This window comes from Macaca thibetana, chromosome 13, assembly GCF_024542745.1.
Source record: "Macaca thibetana thibetana isolate TM-01 chromosome 13, ASM2454274v1, whole genome shotgun sequence".
NCBI lineage: Eukaryota > Metazoa > Chordata > Mammalia > Primates > Cercopithecidae > Macaca > Macaca thibetana.
In genome coordinates, this window is record NC_065590.1 from 71,652,585 (window position 1) to 71,668,375 (window position 15,791).

The 15,791-nt window shown below is 35.3% G+C and overlaps 1 pseudogene; it reads left to right on the forward strand.

The window, feature by feature from the left end:
- Positions 1–10,663: 10,663 nt before the first annotated feature.
- The window catches only part of LOC126934421 (60S ribosomal protein L23a-like), a 34,546-nt pseudogene continuing 29,418 nt past the window's right edge, over positions 10,664–15,791 (forward strand).

The window sequence follows — 15,791 nt, forward strand, 5'->3', positions numbered from 1 at the left end:
GACAGATAGCAACTTGAAAAAGTGAATAAGCAAGATTCACTAAGAATAAATTGCTTTCAGTGAGTCACTGGAAAATTTAGTTTTTACCGTAAAGTATTTTAATAGTTGTTCTGTATACATAGCAGGCTACATCCATTCTACCAAATTCCTCAAAATGGAGACATAAAAACAAAAACAAAATCAAGCAATGTATAAAACCTCAAAGTATATATTTTGTAAAAAGACAACAAAAACATGAAATATAGTGAAACCAAGCAAAATATGAAAGAAACAGCCAGAACATCATCTAAGCAAGTATGTTTCAAATGTGCAGGGCATGAACTAGCATATGACATTGAATGGAAGCAAAATGTGCATAACTCATTGAAAAAAAAATTGTTTTCTTCCTAGGACAGTTGAAATTGAGAAACAGCCGTGCCTGTCCAAGATTAATTTTTATACTGAGCCGTAAAGCTGACAAAAACTGCTGGTGTGTATGAATTCATTTTCAGATCTAAAACAGAAACCTGAGACATTTCACGATTTCAAGCTTAATGCTAAGTAGATTTGAGAAACAAAGCTTTTATATGATCTAAAATTCTCATTTTATTGCTATATAATGTCTGCAGTTATTTTAATAGTTCTTAGTTGTTTTTTATTTTTCTTTCAGAGTTTTAATTATTATTAAGTTATTGGGCTAAATCCCTGTAAAACATGTTATTATGTGTAAGAGATAAAGACACTGAGTCTCAGTCATACTGAATATTTTCCCCCAGGAATGAGAGCAAGTCCCCTGCAAACTGAAAAACGAATTTATAGCCTTTAACATCATCACTTGCTGAGTTTATCTACCTTTTATCTGCATGAAGAAAGCTTGATGTCATTATCATATAATCTGTGATTTTGAGAAAGTTTGTTTCTCACTTATCCTTTCATATATTTGTTTCTTTCTTATTCTCAGTACATAGTATTATTTATCAATTTAGATTCCTTAGGAGACTCAGACCAGGGAATATATATATTTTCTACAGATACATATATCTGTATAGCTGTAGATAGATAGAGATATATAGATATATGTATCAGTATATATATAGATATATGTGTATGTGTATATGTAGATACAGATTTATATGTTTATATACATATGTATCTATCTATATATCTATAGAAAAAGGTAACCAAAGACAGGCAATTCACATATTTTGGGAACTCTGGTGTTTTAAGGGCTCCAAAAGAACAAAGTAATTTTGGAGCCGATTATCATCTTTATCCTAAATATCTGTGATTGAAATTTCATTTTATTTTTGGTAGGTACAAACAAACAAAAGCAGCTGATGTCTTTGTCAGTCAGAGTATTACATGATTTATATGTACATATTTACTTATTCGTTCATTTATTTAGTTAACATTTATTGAAAGCATTTTGTCATGAATGGCTTATCACTGTATGCGAGAGAAAGACCATAAGGAAAAATTATATAACAGATACCAAGGCCAATCACAGTGGCTTATGTCTTTAAAAACCAATACTAGTGCCTGTAATCCCAGAACTTTGGGAGGCTAAGGGAGGATCACCTGAAGTTAGGAGTTTAAGACCGCCTGGCCAATATGGTGAAACCCCATCTCTACTAAATATACAAAAATTAGCCAGGTGTGGTGGCATGTGCCTGCAGTCCCAGCTACTCAGGAGGCTGAGGCAGGAGAATTGCTTGAACCTAGGAGGTGGAGGTTGCAGTTAGCTGAGATTGTGCCACTGCCCTCTAGCCTGGGCAACAGAGCGAGACTCTGTCTCAAAAAAAAAGAAAAGAAAACAAAAGACTGTATTAATACATAATATCCTTTAGGGTATCAGGGAGCATGTTAACTAGAACTCTGACTTTAAGAAAGAGAACATCAAAATGGCTGACTAGAAGCATTCAGCACTCACCTCCTCAAAAAAAGGACCAAAACAGCAAATACATAACTGCACATCAAATAACAGAACACTGGAATTCAGCAAGGAAAGAAAAAAACCCTCTGAGGCATGTAAACTCGAAACAGCAGCATAGAGAAGGAAATGAAGCAACTAGCCTGGATCACCTTGCCTTTATGGGGACTCTCCATTTCAGGGACAAGGTAAGTGGGAGATCCCCAGCAGTCCACATTCCCAGCACAGACACCTGCAATTATAGCTACAGAAAAGCCTCTGAGGCCTCACAGGCCCTAGGTTTCTAAAGAGAGCTGCCTGGAGTCCATGTGACTGTACTCTATTCTAGAGTGGGAATTCTTGTTGGGTACCCCCACACCCTACGGCCCAGGCTGCAGCATGGTGACATGTTGAGAGCAAGGCTATCCCCAGAGTACATTCTGTTCTGTGACCAAAAGCCCATGAACCTCCACATTCCTGAGGCCCTGCTGATATACCCCCACATCCACCCAAAATGCTGCAGCATCATGACATCAGCTAGACCCAGGGGTGAAGCCACATCTCTGTGGCTTAGTTGCATCTATATATGCAACTAATCACAGACCACCCAGATATATAAAGCAAAAATTATTAGAGCTGAAGAGAGAGATATATCCCAATACAATAATAGTTGGGGGATTTAATGCCACTTTCAGCATTAGATACTCTCAGCATTAGATCATAAAGACAGAAATTCAACAAAGAACCAATGGACTTAAACTACAATAGATAGATCAAATAGACTTAGATCAAATGGACATACCAGATATATACAGAACATTTCATTCAACAGCTTCAGAATATACATTTTTCTCATGAACACATGGAACATGCTCAGGATCAACCATTATTTCATTACTTATTTTCATTATTTCATCACAAAACAAGTCACAGTAAATTTTAAAAAATCAAAATGATATCAAATATCTTCTGAGATGACAAAGAAAACTAAAACTAGAAATAAATAACAAAAGGAACTTTGGAAATTGTACAAATACATGGAAATTAAATAACTTGCTTTTGGATTACTAATGTGTCAAAGAAGAAATTAAGAAGATACATTTTTTGAATAACATTTTTTGAAATACATTTTTGAAATTTTTGAAATATATTTTTTGAAATAAATAAATTTGTTTATTTAAAATAATTTATTTTAATTTAATTTCTTTAAAATAATTTATTTAAAACAATTTATTTTAATTTAAAATAAAATAAAACAAGACACATCAAAACTTATCAGATACTAGAATAGCTGTACTAACAGGAAAGTTATAACAATAAATACCTACATCAAAAAAGCAGAAAGATTTTAAGTAAACAACATAATGATGTACCTCAAGGAACTACAAAGCAAGAACAAATGAAACCCAAAATTAGTAGAAGTAATGAAATAAGGAAGATCAGAGCAGAAGAAAGAAATAATAAACCGTTTCTCTAAACAAAATAGAGACTAAAATACAAAAGATCAATGAAAAGTTAGATTTTTGAAAATTGAAACAAAATTGACAAACTGTTAACTGTTAACTGTTTCTAGCCTAAGAAAAAAGTTGAGACCCAAATAAATAAAATGAGAAATGAAAGAGGAAGCATTACAACTGATACCAAAGAAATTAGACTGTAAAAAAATGATACATCAAAAAATTATGAAGCCTACAATAAACAGACAAATTTCTAGACCCATATAACCTACCAAGGAAGGAAGAGAAAATCTGAACAGACCAATAATGAGTATCAAAATTCCATCATTAATAAAAAGTCTCTCACCAAGAAAAATACAGGACCAGATGGCTCTAATGTTGAATTCTAACAAACTGTTAAAGATAATTCAACACAAATTCTCAAACTATCCCAAAAAAATGATGAGGATATAATTCTTCCTAACTCATTCTGTGAGGCCAGCGTCAATCTAATAACAAAACCAGACAAACAAAATCAACCAAAAGAAAACTCCAGGCCAATATTCCTGATGAATTGATAGATGCCAGAAACCTCAGTAAAATACTAGCAAAGTGGAATCAACAGCACATCAGAAAGATAATACACTGGGATCAAGTGGAATTTATCCTAGGGATGCAAGAGTGATTCAACATACACAAATCAATAAATGTGATACATCACATCAAAGAATGAAGAACGAAAACAATATAATTATCTCAATTGATGTAGAAAAAGCTTTTGATAAAAACTCTCAACAAATTAGGTATAAGAGCAACATACTTCAACACAATAAAAGCCATATGTGACAAAGCCAAAGCTAGCATCATACAGAAAAGTTTCCAGCATTTCCTCTGAAGAACTAGAACAAGGCAAGGATGCCCACTTTCAACATAGTACTGGAACGTCCTAGCCAGGGCAATTATGCAGGATAAATCAATAAAGGGCATTTAAATTGGAAAGAGTAAGTTGAATTGTCCCTGTTTGCAGATGACATGATGTTTTATATAGAAAATCCTAAAAAATCTACCAAAAAAGCATTTAGAACTAATTGGCAAAGTTAGCAAAGTTGCAAGATTCAAAATCAGCATACATAAATCAGTAGCATTTGTATACCCAATAACAATCTAGCCAAAAAAGAAATCAAGAAAGCAATCCCTTATAAAAGTAAGATATCTATAAATAAATTGAACCAAGGAAGTAAAAGTTCTCTACAATGAAAACTATAAAACATGGATAAAAGAAATTGGAGAGGAAAAAAAAATGACTATGGACTGGAAGAATTAATATTGTTAAAGTAGGCATACTACCCAAAGCCATATACAGATTCAGTGCAATTCTTATCAAATACCAATGACATTCTTCATAGAAATAGAAACATCTCTCCTAAAATTCATATGGAACCACCAAAGACCCTGAATAGCTAAATAAATACTGAGCCAAAAGAACAAAGCTGGATACATGACACTACCTGACTTCACCATATACCACAAAACTATAGTAACCAAAACAGCATAACACTGGTCAAAAACAGACACATGGACCAATGGAACAGAATGGAGTACCCAGAGGTAGATCTACATATTTACAGCCAACTGAATTTCAACATGCATTAGGGACAGGACACCCTCTTCAATAAATTGTGCTAAGAAAGCTAGATATTCATATGCAGAAGAATGAAAGTAGATCCCTACGTCTCCACATTTACAAATATCAATTCAAAATCGATTAAGCACTTAAATGTAACACAGAAGCTATAAAACTACTAGAAGAAAATGTAGGGGAATGCTTCAGGACATTGGAATGCACATATATTTTATGGGTAAGACTTCAAATGCAGAGGCAACAAAAAAGTGGACAAATAGGACTATATCAAACTAAAAATCTTCTCCACATCAAGGAAATCAATGAATAGAATGAAGTCAAAACCTGTAGAATGGGAGAAAGTGTGGCATGCTTTTCATCCGAGACAAATATCTAGAATACACAGAGAACTCAAAAAACTCAACAGCGAAACAACTACAACACAAATAATCTGATTAAAAAGTGGGCAAATGTTTTGAATATATATATACATATATATTTTAAAAGAAGACATACAAATGGCCAAAAAGTACATGAGGAAATGCTCAATATCACTAATCATCAGAAAAATGCAGATCAAAACCACATTTATCTAATTTCACACCAGGTAGAATAACTATTGTCAAAAAGGTAAAAAATAACAAATGCTAGTGAGGATGCAGAGAAAAGGAAATCCTTATACCCTGTTGGTGTAAATGTAAATTAGTACAGTCATTATAAGAAGCTGTATGAAGGCTTCTCCAAAAACTAAAAATAGGACTACTGTATGATTCAGCCATCCCACTACCGGGTATTTATTGAAAGGAAAGGGAATCAGTAGGTCAAAGAGATATCTATACTCCCATTTTTATTGCAATACTATTCACAATAGCCAAGATACGGAATCAACTTAAATGCCTATCAATGAATAAATGGATAAAGAAAGTGTGGTACATATGCACAATGGAATACTATTTGGTCCTAAATAAATGAAACCCTGTCATTCATAGTGACATGGATGAGCCTGAAGGACATCATGTTGATTGAAATGTCAGACACAGAAAGATACATACTGCATGTTTTCACTCATGTGGAAGCTTAAAAACTTTGAAGTCATAGAAGTAGGGAGTAGAATAGTGGTTATGAGGCTTGGAAGGGTAGAGGGAAGGAAATATAGGAACAAGATGGTTAACAGATACAACTAGATAGGAAGAAAAAGTTCTAGTGTTCTATAGCACTGTATGGTGAATACAGTTAAAATAATTTAATGCGTACTTTCAAAACGATAAAAAGGGACTTTGAATGTTCTCAACACAAAGAAATGATTTCATTTTATTTTATTTTTTGTAGAGACAGGGTTTCATTGTTGCCCAGGTTGGCCTTGAACTCCTGGCTTCTAGTGATCTTCCCGCCTCAACCTCCCAAAGTTCTGGGATTACAGATGTGAGCCACCACACCCAGCCCCTGATAGCTGTTTGAGGTAATTAATATGCTAATTATCCTAATTTGGTCATTACACATTGTATACATGTATCGAAACATCACTCTGTTTCCCATATATGTACAATTACACTTGAACTTTGAACAACACAGGTTTGAACTGCATGGATCCACTTATATGCAACATTTTTTCAATAAACATGTTAGAAATTTTTTTGGAGATTTGCAGCAATTTGAAAAACTCATAGGTGAACTGCATACCTAGAAATATCATAAAATCTTAAGAATAGCTGAGGTATCTCATAAATGCATAAAATATATGTAGGTACTAGTTTACATTATCATTTACTACCATAAAATACACACGTCTATTATACAAAGTTTATATTTATTGAAACTTACGCACATAAACACTTATGGACTGTATGTGATGCCATTTGCAGTAGAGAGAAATGTAAACAAACATAAAGTTGCAGTATTAAATCATAACTGCAAAGAATTAACTGTAGTACTACTGTAATACTATAATAATGTCATAGCCACCTCCTGTCACGGTTATGGTGAACTCAAGTGTTCCAATGCAAGTATCTGCTTAGAACACGGTGAGATGCTAATCATCTCGGCATGAACAGTTCATCTCTCCAGTAAATTGTGTATTATAGTAAAAATTGTCCTCTTTCAGTTCTCACCTAGTTTTCACTGTGTTTAGTGCAATACCATCAACCTTGAATGACACCAAGGGACCCATACAAAGTGCCACTAGAGATGCTGAAAGTGCTCCCAAGAAGCAGAAAAAAAGTCATGACATTACAAGAAAAAGTCGAACTGCTTGATATGTACTGTAGATTGAGGGGTGCAGTTGCACTTACTCACCATTTCATACAGGTAATTCATCTTTTAAACAGACTATGTAAACTTATGGTGTCAATAAATATAGCACAGCACTATAAATGTATTTTTTCTTATGAATTTTTAATAACTCTTTTCTCTACTGTAAGAACACAGAAAATAGCACATACATAATATGTATTAATCAACTGTTTATGTTATAGGAAGGCTTTAAGTCAACAGTAGCCTATTAGTAATTCAGTTTTGGGGGAGTCAAAGGCTATACAAACATTTTCAATGGCACAAGGAGTCAGCACCCCTAACCCCAGCGTTGTTCAAGGGTCAACTGTATTATGTGTCGACTAAAAATAAGGGAGAGAAAAAGAATAAAGGCAGAAAGAGAAGAAATAAAGTCAGGTGAAGGAATTGAAAAAGAACTACTTTCCCAAATATTGTCAATACTATATGTTTCCTGTTTCCATAAGCAAGCTTCAAATATTTTAACAACAAGTAAATCTGATCATAGTCAAATCACTCCAGTGAAATAAAGAAAACGAGTAAAATGAGCTAGTAAAACTCAGACATTAAAAAACTGAGAAAAATGAATTAAAGGTCTAGAAAGTAATCTCAGATAGATATAAAAGTACATAGTAAGGTATTCATCACTGGAGTCCAGAAATATATTATAATACCATTATATAATTACCAGAGAGTCTTCATGATCCAAATGCATAATGATTCAACACAAAACACCTCAATGAAACCCATAGTATAATAGAAAAAAATTAAAAAGATCGTTTTATTATTAACATTTTTAGTAACTTTTATTTATAAACCTAAGAGATAAATCATATTACTACCAGTTTTAGATGAGAAAACTGTGGCATAGAGAGTTTAACTTATTTGTTGTGAAGTTATATTTAATTTTTGCTTTGTGATAATGTTAACGTATTTAAAACAATGAGCCCTTATCTTTTTAGCGATTCTTATTGAAATAATAGCACATATAAAATAACACAGTTTTTAGAATTTGCTTCAAAATAAAATGGGTGCTTTAAACATGGGCAAGGACATAGATGAAGCAAAAGTAGCCATGAACTGATAATTATTGAATCCAAGTAATGGGAAAAACAAAACAAAACAAAACAAAACAAAAAAAACAGTTCATTGTACTATTCTTTTTACTTTTGGTATCTTTGAAATTTTCCCTAACAAAATAAATAAATAAATAAATACACTCATCTTAAGAATAAACTTTAGGGGATCCATATAAGGAGAATACAAAATTCTAATAATAGGTATTAACAAGTTGCATAAATCAAGAAACAAATAATTGCTTGAAAAGGAATGTAAATGAAGAGATTAGCTCAAAATTAATTTTAAAATTTAACAATTATAACCTTAGCACATTTTTTTCAATCACCATTGAAGGATATTTACAGTATACCAGGAGTCAAGAAAATCCAAAAAGAAAAACCATAATGAAATATTTGCATTAATACTTTTACTCTCCTATAGACCTGAATTAATTATGACACAAAGACACTGAAAATAATAAGCGGGAAGAGATGGTTGGACTAGCAGGACCAGAAAAATGACCAAGAAATAAAGATAATTTGTTCTGATAGACACGGCATTTAAAATCAGCATGAAAGAATGATTTGTGCAGTGAATGAAATTAGAAAAATTGAATAATCACTGCAGTAAAATTTAAATGAAACTCCCACTCAGTCATATCTTTAAAATAAACTTTAGATAAAATACATATAAATGTTAATAGATAAAAACATAAATATACTAGAAAAATATTTGTAAATATATATGGAATTGTGTGTTGAAGGAGATTTTATAAACATAGAAACAAAGCCAGAAGACATAGAGTTATAGTAAATAATTTTCACATATAAACACTTACAACTTTTTTTAAAAAATGAAAACTCTCATTTAAAAAATCAAAAGACAACTTGGAAACCAATTTTTATACAAACATAAGAGATAAGCCATTAATTTCCTACAAGATTTTTAGGGGGTGAAATGAAATTGTAGAAAGCAGAAGTGCTTTTAAAAATACAAATGAAGAAGTTTCACTCCCAGAGGAATATCTAAATACTGAAGGACTCTACTGCAGAAAAAAACAAGTAAAACCTTAATAAAGCATACTTTTAATGTTGTGTTGACAGGGCTTGCAGAAGTGAGGGAACTTTCAAATACACACTACCCCATTGCCTATATCAAGAACCCTCTAAAAATGTGTATTAGTTGGTTTTCATGCTGTTATGAAGAAATACCCAAGACTGGGTAATTTATAAAGTAAAGAAGTTTAATTGACTCACAGTTCTGCATGGCTGGGGAGGCCTCAAGAAACTTACAATCATGGCAAAGGCACCTCTTCCCAGGGTGGCAGGATAGAGAAAGAGTGCCAGCAGGGGAAATGCCAGATGCTTATAACACCATCAGATCTTGTGAGACTCACTCATTATTAGGAGAACAGTGTGGTGAAAATCACCCCCATGATCCAATTACTTCCACCTGGTACTGCCCTTGACACGTGGGGATTATTACAATTCAAGATGAGATTTCAGTGGGGACAGAGAGCCAAACCATATCATTCCACTTCTGGCCCTTCCCAAATCTCATGTCCTGACATTTCAAAACACAATCATGCCCTTCCAATAGTCCCCCAAAGTCTTAGTTCATTGTAGCATTAACTCAAATATGCAAGTCCAGAGTTTCCTCTGAGACAAGGCAATCCCTTCTGTGTATTAGCCTATAAAACAAAAGCAAATTAGTAACTTCCTAGATACAATGGGGGTACAGTCAGTGAGTAAATACACCCATTCCAAAAGGGAGAAATGTGCCAAAACAAAAGGACTACAGGCTCCATGCAAGTTTGAAATCCAATAGGGCAGTCATTAAAGTTTAAAGTTCCAAAATGATCTCCTTTGACTCCATGTCTCATGTCCATGTCACACTGATGCAAGAGGGGGACTCCCATAGCTCTGGGCAGCTCTGCCCTGTGGCTTTGCAGGGTACAGCCCCCCTCCCAGCTGCTTTCATGTCTGGCGTTGAGTGCCTGCAGCATTTCCAGATCCATGGTGCAAGCTGTCAGTGGATACACCATTGTGGGGTCTGGAGGACAGTGGCCCTCTTCTCACAACTCCATTATGCAGTTCCTTGGTGGGGACTCTGCGTGGGGGCTCTGACTCCACACTTTGCTTCTGCACTGCCCTAGCAGCGGTTCTCCGTGAGGGGTCTACCCCTGCAGCAAAGGTCTGCCTGGACATCCAGGCACTTCCATACATGCTCTGAAATCTAGTTGGAGGTTCCCAAACCTCAATTCTTGACTTCTGTCCACCCACAGGCCCAATACCACATGTAAGCCACCAAGGCTTGGGGCTTGCACCCACTGAAGCAATGGCCTGAGCTGTATACTGGCCCCTTTTAGCCACAGCTCGAGCTAAAGCAGCCAAGATGAAGGACACCATGTACGGAGGCTGCACAGAGCAGGGGTGCTCTGGGCCAGACCCATGAGACAATTTTTTCCATCTAGGCCTCCAGGACTATGATGGGAGGGGATTCCACAAAGGTCTCTGACATGCCCTGGAGACATTTTCCCCAATGTCTTGGTGATTCACATTCTGCTCCTCATTACTTGTACAAATTTCAGCAGCATGACTTGAATTTCTGTCTACAAAAATGGGTTTTTCTTTTCTATTCCATTGTCAGGCTGCAAATTTTTCAAACATTTATGCTCTGCTTCCTCTTGAAGGTTTTACTGCTTAGAAATTTCTTCTGCCAGATACCCTAAATCATCTCTCTCAGATTCAGAGTTCCACAGATCTCTAGGATAGAGGAAAAAAGGCCACCAGTCTCTTTGCCTAGCAAGAGTGACCTTTATTCAAGCTCCCAGCAAGTTTTTTATCTGCATCTGGATGAGCTCGGCTTGGACTTCATTGCCCATATCACTATCAGCATTTTGGTCAAAGCCATTCAACAAGTCTCTAGGAAGTTCCAATACTTCCCACATATTCATGTTTTCTGAGCCCTTTAAGACTCTAGGAAGTTTCAAGATTTCCCATATTTTCCTGTCTTCTTCTGAACCTTCAAACTGTTCCAACCTTTGCCTGTTACCCAGTTCCAAATTTGCTTTCACATTTTCAGATGTCTTTATAGCAGCACCCCACTCTCTGTGATACCAATTTACAGTATTAATCTGTTCTCACACTGCTATGAAGAAATATACAAGACTGGGTAATTTATAAAGAAAAGAGGTTTAATTAGCTCACAGTTCTGCATGGCTGGGGAGGCCTCAGGAAACTTACGATCATAGCAGAAGACACTTCTTCCCAGGGTGGCAGGATAGAGAATGAGTGTCAGCAGGGGAAATGCCAGATGCTTATAACACCATCAGATTTTGTGAGACTCACTCATCATCACGAGAACAGCATAGGGGAAACCAACCCCATTATCCAATTAATTCCACCTAGTACTGCCCTTGACACATGGGGATTATTACAATTCAAGGTGAGATTTGGGTGGGAGAACAGAAAAACCATATCAAAATGTAAAAACAAAAAAGGGTCTGAAATTGATGCTAAATACATTGAACTGAAACACAAAGGACAAGCAGTGTAGCTTTGTAGGAAAAATACTGATAGCAGCCTCCAAAATCCTAAAATGAAGTTGTGCCAGTAGGAAGGAGAGGGAGGTATTGAACATCAGGCTACTGTATTAGCTGAAACTTTCAAAGGGAATAAAAGACAAAAAAGAGTTCTTAAAAGCAGCTGTAGAAAGAAAGGCAGATAATCAACACCTGCAAAATAATCAAAATGTGATTAATAGAAGCTTTCCTCATAGCAACAATGAAAATAAGAGGCAAGAAAAAATATTTTCCAAGTGCTGAGGAAAAATAACTGTCAAATAATACACTTTCAGGTAAGAATGTAGGGTGATACATGTAAATCCAAATATATCTGTAGAAAGAATACATCTACACGAATACAACTACCATCGATTATCAGATTAGAGTCTGATGCAGAGGAATATGTTATATGTCATATAGAAGAGACACATTTAAACCTGAAACATGAAAAGTTTGAATGTACAGAAGGTCAGAAATGTTATACTAGATAAATACATATAAAATAAAGCTGGAAATGCAATATCAGTATCAGAAAATGTGGGCTTTCAAAGACAAAACACATTATTGGCAATAGAATGAGTCATTACTGAATGATCCTTATAATTATCTTTTAAGAGTAGCCTTATAGTTTTTATAATAATAGTCCTATGATTATCATTGTAAGAAAGATAATAACTAAAAATAGCTGATGTCAATATAGCAAACACTATGTGCTAGACATTTTCCTAAAATCTTGGATACATATTTCATTTTATTTTCACTACAATTCTATGAGATATCTACTATCATTATCCTCATTTCACCAATGAAGAAATTAAGGCACTGAAATGCTAACTTATAGTCATACAACTAGTTAGTGAAGAGACAAAGAGTCAAACCAGGAAGATAAACACCAGTCTCTATGTTCTCAATTCTAATCCATAAATCTATTAAAATATTATATTAACTGAAAAAAATGTAGCGACTAGGCCAAGCAAGGTGGCTCACACCTGTAATCCCAACATTTTGGGAGGCTGAGGCGGGTGGATTACTTAAGACCAGGAGTTCAAGACCATCCTGGCCAACATGGTATAACCCCATCTCTACTAAAAATACAAAAATTAGCTGAGCATGGTGGTGTGTCCCTGTATCCTAGCTACTCGGGAGGCTGAGGCAGGAGAATAGCTTGAACAAGGGAGGCAGAGGTTGCATTGAGCCAAGAACACACCACTGCACTCCAGCCTGAGTGACAGAGTGAGACTCTGTGTCTCTCACACACCCCCACCACACACACACAATGTAGCAACTATGAATATGAATGTACCTATTTTTTTAAAAGCCAGAAGACAAATGAAGCCCAAATTAATAGAACTAAAGAGGAAAGTTGATAACTCCACTACCATAGTGTAAGATTTTAGCAAATTTCCCCCAATTATTAATCGATCAAACAGACAAAATATTTATTCATAACGTGATATGAATAATGTAATCAATAAGCTTGATTAAACAAACATATAGAGTTCAGCATCCAAGTGGAAAATAAGCATTCTTTTCAAGCAGATATTGTTACTGTAGCTTAGACCCTGAGTCTTCACTCTTGGACAAATAGAAATGAACACCAGGTCAAACAGAAATGTTTCTCAGGCAAGCTTTAATAGGCTTGCAGCTTGAGCAAAGCAAGGGAGCAATGCATGGGAAAAGGTTCCCAGTGCCAGGTCTCTGAAGGGCTTGGCTCTTGTCATTTTATAGAAGCTGAGGCCAGAAAAGGAGTGACATGTAGGCATCTAGAGGCAGGGAACTTTCAGCACCTGCTGCACTTTAACATCCGATATGGTTTAGCTCTGTGTCTCCATCCAAATTTCATGTTGAATTCTAATCTCCAAAGTTGAGGGAGGAACCTGGTGGGAGGTGATTTGATCAGGGGGTGGATTTTCCCCTTGTCCTTATCCTGATAGTGAGTTAGGTCTCATGAGGTCTGGTTCTTTGAAAGTGTATAGCTCTTCTCTTTCTCTCTCTCCTGCCAGCCATATGAAGACGTGCCTACTTCCCCTTTGCCTTCTGCCATGATTGTAAGTTTTCTAAGGCATCCCCGGAAGCAGAACAGCTTGTACAGCTTGCAGAACCATGAGCTGATAAAACCTCTTTCGTTTATAAATTACCCAGCCTCAAGTATGTCTTTACAGCAGTGTGAGAGTGGACTAATACAACATGTTTCTTAGTGTGTTGTATGTGTTGTTAGCATGTTGAGTCTCCACCCCTGGGTGTGATTTTCAATACTATAATGAGATTATAGTGAGGAAAAACTCCCTGAAAGGTCAGCACTGTAGTTTATCTTGCCTTTATGCTGCCTGGATCTGGTCTGGTTCTTTCTGGAAATGCCAGAGTCTGGCTTCAGTAACCTCAGAAGACATTACTCAAAGAGGTAAAGAGTTGGTTTCTTCTTTTTATGGTTAGGAGTTCAGCCTGGTCAGCTGAATCAGGAGAGGCCCCCCTTCTGGCATGTAATTTGTGTCAGCTTGTAAGGGAGGCAAAAATAGTTAGGGGAGGAAATATGCCTAGTCATGTGTGACCCATGGGGCCTTGGTTACATTGTCTCTTATCTGCCAGGACCAAGTCTCTTCTTTATACTGTTTCGGTGTCACTCTATAGATTGCTTCATGAATGGGCTTCCAGTAGAGGACTATTTCGCTAATAATTATAGCTGGAAAAAAAGGGCCAAAGAACCTCCATGTAACTATGTATTCAAGGACATTTCCTGTTCAGAAGAGAGACCTTAACAGAAATGGGGAAGTTTTCCAGCTGTACTGATACAGAAGTCCCTAGTGACATATGGCCATTGAGTACTTCCAATGAGGTTAGTTCAAAGTGAGATGTGCTTTAATCATACACACTAGAGTTTGAAGACAAAATTAGAATAACATGCAAAACATCTTATTAATTTTTATATTGCTTTAATGTCAAAATAACATTTTAGATATAGTAGGTTGAATAAACACTTTATTAAAGTTAACTTCATCTGTGTCTTTTCACTTTTAAAATACTATGGCTACTAAAAAAATTTAAATTACACATGTGGCTTGCGTAATGTACCTATTGGAAAAGATGATGCTGGTCTAGAGCTTTATTGAATTCATACCAACTGAGCCAGAATTTTGCTAAGCTATAGAATTGGTGGAGGAGATCAGCCTCTAGATCAAACCAAATTTTTCTGAAGGACCTAAAGAAATGAAGATCTATACTATTCCTATAAAAATGAAAGCTCAAAATCATATACACATCAGTTGTCCTTTAATTTATCTGAAATTCAATGCAATTTTGACCGAAATACCAACAGTGTTTTTCATGAATCTTGACAAACTAATTTGAAAATTTATCTGGAGGAGTAAAGACCAAAAATGGCCAAAACTGAATAATGTACCCTACCAGCTATCAATGCATATTGTAAACCTCTAGTGATAAAGTCAATATGTTATTGGTACAGAGATACAAAAACATTGACCCACGGAACAAAATGAAGATCTGGGAAATAAGACTGTGTTTTATAACTTAATATATCACAAAGGTGCAATTGAAGATCATCGTGGAAGAAAGAGTATTCAAAATGTGAGACTGAACAATTAACTGCCCACATAAATTGGATCCTTATATTGGATTTTTACTTTCCACCATACACATAAGTTAATTCTAGATAGGATAAGGGGAATGGTTCAAGGGGAATATTTGAGACCTTAAAAGAAAATAAGATTTTTTTTTTTTCTAAATTTGAGCTAGGGAAAGACAAATTAAAATACATGTTAAGCATTTAAAATGGACAAATTTTACTATATGTTCATTAAAAACTTCTCTGCAAAAAACACCTAAAGACAGTGAAAAGACAAAACACAAATGTCTGCAGTACATGAAATTTGCAAAGGATTAGGAAGACTCTTACAAATCAGTTAGAAAAGGACAAAACTCAATAGAAAATTGAAAAAAGGA